The sequence below is a fragment of the Etheostoma cragini genome, chromosome 7 (genome assembly GCF_013103735.1).
Source record: "Etheostoma cragini isolate CJK2018 chromosome 7, CSU_Ecrag_1.0, whole genome shotgun sequence".
Classification (NCBI taxonomy): domain Eukaryota; kingdom Metazoa; phylum Chordata; class Actinopteri; order Perciformes; family Percidae; genus Etheostoma; species Etheostoma cragini.
The window spans coordinates 3,974,095-3,981,062 of record NC_048413.1 but is presented as its reverse complement, the minus strand read 5'-3'; the positions used below and the strand labels follow the sequence as shown (position 1 = coordinate 3,981,062).

At 41.5% G+C, this 6,968-nt stretch overlaps 1 long non-coding RNA gene across 1 annotated transcript in view; it reads right to left on the bottom strand.

The window, feature by feature from the left end:
• Positions 1 to 5,364: 5,364 nt before the first annotated feature.
• Positions 5,365 to 6,968, bottom strand: part of LOC117947142 — a 21,979-nt gene continuing 20,375 nt past the window's right edge. Inside the window, exon 3 of the long non-coding RNA XR_004657170.1 lies at positions 5,365 to 5,469. This is a non-coding gene — a long non-coding RNA (uncharacterized LOC117947142). The remainder of the gene's footprint in view (positions 5,470 to 6,968) is intronic.

The window sequence follows — 6,968 nt, the reverse complement described above, 5'->3', positions numbered from 1 at the left end:
GCTCGGTTTGAACTGCAGGAGATTCTCTTGACCATGTCTACATGCCTAAATGCACTGAGTTGCCGCCATGTGAGTGGCCTGTGTGTGTGTGTGTGTGTGTGTAGAGATATATATATATATATATATATAGATAGATAGATAGATAGATAGATAGATAGAGAGATATATATAAGTTTGGGAAACATTGGCTTATACCATCAAGGACAAAACCAAGTTCAACCCCATATAGGTGAATGCTTGCATTCCCTTAAATAGGCCTAAGCATTTTCTATTAAATCAAATGTTAATGGATTGGCTGTGCTTTACATTTCAGGTTTCTGAACCCTTTGAACTTGTGGGTATGGACCTTGTGGGGAAGCTGGCAGTAACACCTCAGCGACATACTGTACCTACATGTGCGTGATGATTGATTATATGTCAACTTGTGTTGAAGCATACCCCATTCAAGCCAAAAAGGCTGAGCTGGTGGCAGTGTGCATCATGGATTTTTTTTTTTTTTAGCGCTATGGTGCACCCAAACGGATCCTCACAAATGGGGGGGGGGGGGGGAAGAGTTTGTGAATAAGGTAAGTTGTGAACATTGTGCATGGCGGTATTTTGGCCAACAACATTTTCCTGAAGACAGTATTTGTTCTCATTCAATACATGTTTGTAGATCAGTTCTAGCTTGTGTGAGCAACTTGAAATTAAGGAGTCTGTGTTTCCTGCACCATCCACAAACAAATGGCTTGGTGGAGAAGGTGAATGAAACCATTCAAGGGTGAATATGGACTTATTTTATTTCATATTATGTCATAATGTGTGATTTCACAATTGTTTTTGTATTTTAGGGTCTGGAGGAAAATGGTGAAGGATCATCCAAACAATTAGGACTTTTACATCAAGCCAACTGTTTCTGGTCTATGCATAAAAAAGCAATGCACCACTAAATACAAATTTGTATCTGCTTTACAGGAGGGACGCCGGCTATCCTCCAGAGATACCGGACAAGTGGCATGTAGGAGCTTTGTTTTTTTTCTAGCACTTGGAATAGCTCTGGCAACTGCAGTAACAAGTTTGTCTTTCTCCTACTTTTGCAAATAAGCCATGACAAAGAGGCATTAGTAGCTGAAGAGAAGCCATGCCCTCGTATTGCAGCTGTGCAAAGGGAGGTGCTGTTTGTATGGTTAAAAAAAGAAATAATATTGTAAAGGCTACCATTCACAATGCATAGGAATCACACATGCTAGTATATAACAATAAACCCACGATTAATTATTATCTTAATGAGCAAGGACGTTCAACAATTGCCATCAAATCAAAAGCCAGGTGTAACCTAGGTAACAGGTGAAAAAAAAAAAACTAAGTATTAAATGTGCCAGAACTATAAACCAAAACAGCCTAAAATGAACTGACAACATAAGTAATATGCGCTCAAAGACGCACACAATCTCAGTTTATTATCCTCCAGACAGTTAGTCTCTTTTTCTTTTCTCTCACTCTTTTCTCTGTGTGCCGTGCGCGCCCGCTCGCGGTGTGAGGCGCGTGTCCACGCTATTCTCAACCTGATAGACAACCAAAACTGAAGAAACAAGCCAATTTTGTAAAAAGTAAGGAGTAGAAAGTACGGATATTCAGTTTAAAATTAAGGAGTAAATAATTAGTAAAGTAAAAATATGTGAAAATCTACTCTACTGTAACAAAGTATTTGTAATTTGTTACTTCCCATCTCTGGGGAAAACATTAAGGCTGCCCAAGAGAAAATGAGGAAGAGGAAATTGTCTCTGGGCATGAATGACCATTTTGAGGTTGGGGACAAAGTCCTCCGTAAGAATATCATAAAAGAGCTGCGGAAGGGAGGGAAGCTGGAGAGGGAGCTCCATGGGCTGTACACCATCACAAAAATAGAGGGGAAAAGTGTTGCCAATGAGAAGGCAATAAAATCAATTTTTCTGAAGCAGTTTGAGCCCCAGCCACGGATCCCCTGCAAGTGGGTCTCAGGTCCCAAGCCTGACCCAATCCACCAGTCCTTAGTCCCTCGAATCTGCCGGTCCTCAGTCCTTCTTATCTGCCAGTCCTCAGCCTGACTCTATCCCCATGACCCCCCCAATCTGCCTTTCCTCTCAGCCCTCAGTGTCTCCCCAAAGGAATGTAAGTATTAGTTGTATTCTAATTTGTGTTAACTCTCCATGCCAAATGCATAACCCCTTCTAAATTTCAGTGATGGATGAGATTTGGTCAGGGAAACGGCAAGGTGTACTGTGGATCAAGGTGGGGCCTTATAAGGTATTTTCCAGGGATCTGGAAAATCTGGCCCCAGGAAAAGAGGTTTAAAGTGAGGTAAATGCAAGTGTCAAATCTCCTTTAACTCATGTGTAAAATTGTTTAATGGTTACGTATTGCCGATCCCAAAATATAATTCTACACCTGTGGTCTCCAAGGTAATTAATGCTTTTATCCACTGCACTTTGGAGAAAGTGAGAGGGCAACTGGAGAAACAACTGTTTTATGTGGACTCATTCCAGATGACCGCAATACGGCAAGGCTCATACAGGGGAATAAAGAAGGTAATTATTGTAAAAACAATTGTTACAATAAATGGGTTATTCCAATGCACAGGTTCTCATGTGTGTATGCTTGTCTTTTCAGCTCAACCCCATGACCCATTATGTCCTCATTGGCCCTGTATGTGACCAACACCAATGGACACTTGTGGTGAGCGTACCTATACACTGGCATTGCTTTAAGAGAGGTATGTGCAAGAGTCTGGAAGTTAGTTAAGAATGATTTGTTGATTAGTCCCTTTTCACTACTGTGAAGGTCAGATATCCTAAGGAAACACAGGCCCTTTACCTGGATCCATTGGGTGAAACCCCTGATGGCATTATGGCAAAAATGCCAGGCTGTCACAATGTGAGTTGGAGGTTAATAGTAATGCCATAGACCCTTTTTGATTCCAAATTGCAACAATGCATTTCTATTCCACAGATCTTTCATGAGGCAAAGACAATTGCTCTTTTCCAGATGGAACTGTAGCACAGTTGACCATCCCCGGCAGCCAGATGCTACATCATGTTGGGAATTTGTCTGCAAGGTATGAGTGCTTCTGACTTTATCGGATACAGCTAATGGATGGATTCTACTGATTGTACTCTGGCATGTGTAGTTTGCACAGCTTCTCCTGAGAGGTGAGGTGCTGAATTTTGCCATAGATCAGGCTGCAATCACATCTGAGGAGGGAGATTGCCTGCACACTCTTAGGAGAATCAGGTGTGTGTGTGTGTCCTCTTTAAGGTGTGTATGTGTCCTACTCTTTGAGATGAGAAATAATGTTGCATATTATCTGTTCATTAAATCTGTGCAGACTGTGTGGCAATGAATGGCAAAGTCCTGAGAGAGAGATGTGGAGGAACATGATGACTGGGTAAGAATGAATTGTTTTATGCATTCAAATGCAGCAGCCCATTACTAATCAATGGTCATGCTTCGCTTTAGATAGAGTGTTCAGCATGCATGTTGTGGTTCCACTGGGGTGGCTATTTATGTCTCATAGGAGTTTCTATGTTTTGCAGATACAACTATTCAAAGTTGGGGGGCAGGAAGGAGGACCCAAACGCAGAGACGAGGAGGCAGGAATAAGCCGATTCAAAGGGGGTTTATTCAAAACAGTTCAACGAAAAATAGCAAAAGGCAAAGTCCAAGCATAGATTCAACCCAGCACAGGGAGAGGCAGGAGTCCAAAACTGGGAGGGAAGCTCACAGGGGACTGACGGGGAGCTCACGGGGAAACCCACTCAGAATATACGGGGAGCAGGCAGGATCAGGCTGGCGGGGCAAACACACAGGGGAAAAAGGCTGACAACGAAACTGACAACTCATAGGGGTTATGGCGAAGAGAACAAACTCACAAGGTGACAGCAAGACAGGCAGAAGGATCTGACAAAGAAAACACAGGGGTTAAATACAAGAGGTAACGGGGAACAGGTGAGACATCAGGTGAATCACATTAGGGCGGGACTGCACAATCAGACAGACACAAAGCAAAGCTGGACAAGACAGGAATCCATACTATCAAAATAACACAGGAAAAAGAACAAGCATACACAGGGGGACACAAGACAGGATTAAACAACACAAGACCGGGGAGAGGCTAAGACAAAAAACACAATGAGGCCAAACAGGAGAAAATAAACCCTAACAACCCCAAACCACAACAATTCAAAGTCCTTAAATGAAAGGGATTCAACTTGGCAGCTATTTTCCTATTCAAATAAATGGGAAAGCATACAGGAAAGGGCAGGTCATGTGGCTACTGTTGTTACAAACTAAATTCATGCAATTCTATGGATTCTTTTGTGCAGTTTTGCCTACCTCATGGACAATAAAGAAACATTTGAATCTTACTTCATTGTGTTAGCATTTTTATCCAAAAGGTTCTGTCTGTGTGAAGTATCGGGAGCACTCATAACACAAATGTGTCAACAACTTTCACCTTTTGGTTTTACACCCACTTTAAAAACTGATTTGCTGATCACTGGGTGTTTTACGTGACATAAAATGGCCTATGCTACAACACCAGCAATTCTTAAGGTTGGGTACAAACTTTAAATTTCATAAATGGAACTTTGTATTGTAGGGGTTTCAAATGCGTATCTTCCGTCGTAAACATAACGTGGTAGGCTATTGGAAACAGATGTAGGCATTTGAGCCACATCAATAGAAATATTGCTTCTTCTCATAAATCCAAGAAAGTTGTAGCTGTTTAAGTCTCAAGATCACGCGTTTTCAGCCCAGGGTAACCAGTTGTTTTAGACTATTTCACAAACCGTGTGCTGCCTGGTATAATTTATGAAAAGTCCTTGCACACAGAGCTCAGAGGTTATAGTGCATGATTTAATTATGACGTTAAGCTTAAATCAAGGTAACAAGTTGTTTTGGTTTGCTCTATTAAATTGTCATTCTTGTTCTGAGAGAAAATAAAGTTTTAATTCACCAGTTATGTGAATGGTGTGATTGTGCAGTGAACTCACATGCTATTATTTTTGCTGAAGAGGGTTCGAACCCAGTACGACACGAATCATTGTAATTTCTTTTAAAACACAATTTTCCCGCTGTACAATGTTATTGTAGTGTCGTCCTTAGATATTCAGTTCAGTACAGTTTATATTGAGGTGCGACATGCAAATGCCAGTAAAATGTTTTATGAATTTTTCGCGAATCTGTCGACGTGGGTAGTCATTGATAGGTTTACACGCTATCTGGACAGGCTTGGAAGCCAGTAGGTGGAAAAACCAGAAGGCACATGACACCGGAAACACCAGAAAAAAAATTGACCGTTTTTCAACCAAATAAATTTCTTTCTTACCCACACTGTTGAGATGAAGACAAAATATCTCTTTATTAAAACAAAGGCACTTGGTGGTGTCAAAACACTACTAAGGCTTCGATAATAAAACTGGAACACTTGTACACGCTCCACATGCAAAAAAACTAGAATAATGTCCATAATACAAAAAGGACCAACTAGGCACCATAACGCAGAATATAGGCACACGGCTGCGACAATGGCCCAGAATAAGCCTATTATATAAAGCCTATATAAAACATAAAAGAAAACAGAGCCACTAAACACATTACTTAGATCTATTAAATCAAATGAAAGTGAAGCAGGCCAGTCGGTCCTGACACAAGCATTGAAAATAGAGAAGTGCAGCCTTAGGTTTTTGTAGCACAGCAATAGCAAATTTAAGGTATACGGATATTGGGCCGTAAGTCTCAACGGATCTTAACACGGCCTAATCGTTTTATAACAATACGGTAGGATAATAAAATTTAGGTGCGACCTCTTTGTAGTTTAAAAAAAAAAAAGTCTTTACACATGTGTAAAAAACACAATTATCTCCAATAATTCCAATAAACTTTCAGTTGAACTGTTTCTGAACAGTTGATGCCAATTTACTGCACAGCGGCAGCAAAATAATAAACCAGCATTCGTACCTTGTGCTGCAGTCATAACACAAAAAATCCTCATCTCCAAAACATCTACCAGGAAAAGTGTGACCCCGAGGCTGCAGCACTGAGTTCCCTCCGCGGCTGCCCTGCTGCTGCTAGCTGGGCTAACAACATTAGCTGCCTGGTTGTCTGTTGCTAGCATGTCGCTCTGAGAGTGTGGAGGTGAATAGGTGCTGCTAGCTTGGCAAACAACATTAGCTGCCTAGTCGTCTGTTGCTAGCAGGTCGCGCTGGGAGTGTGGAGGTGGAGAAGTGGTGCTACTTCTTTCGGTTACAGTTGCTGAGTTTTCTGCCCCCAATCTTTTAGGCTTTTTAGCCTGTGTTTGATTTATAAAGAAATCCCAAATGCGCTTTTGACATGCCGAACGTCTGTACTGTTCACCCGCCGGGAAAGTTCCCACAACCACCTTCACTCATCAGCGTCAGAGGCACGGTCCTCGCTCTTGGCAAAATCGGCAGATTCATTCTAATCAAATTATGTGTTTATCGTTTACTTACCAAATTGTAAAATGTATTACATTTAATATGTAATGAAAGGGTTTAGGTTTATATTAATAATCAATTTATTAAAAATTAGGGGTGATCCGAGTATCCGGCTGAAACGAGTATCCGGTACGGATAAAGCACTTTTGCCGAGTACAAGTATTTTACGAGTAATATGAGTCAATATCCGTGCTCGGATTGAATACAACTCCTCAACTGGCCCGTTCTGTGATAATCACAGCGCCCCCCCCCTACAAACCCGCGGCCTCTCTCTCTCTCTCTCTCTCTCTCTCGCTCCGTCAGCCAATCGGGTCTGCGGATCTGTTCCGTTAACGTTTAGGGTTTCTTCAGCTTCAGGTTTGTTTTTAACTTCGGTTTCTAGTACTTACATAGTAACCAGTAGATTACTGGTGAACATGGGTTTCAGACAAGCTGCTTGGTTTAAATGCAACTCCCGTTGCGTCTCTGCCATCGGAGATTTGTTTTTTTTTTACT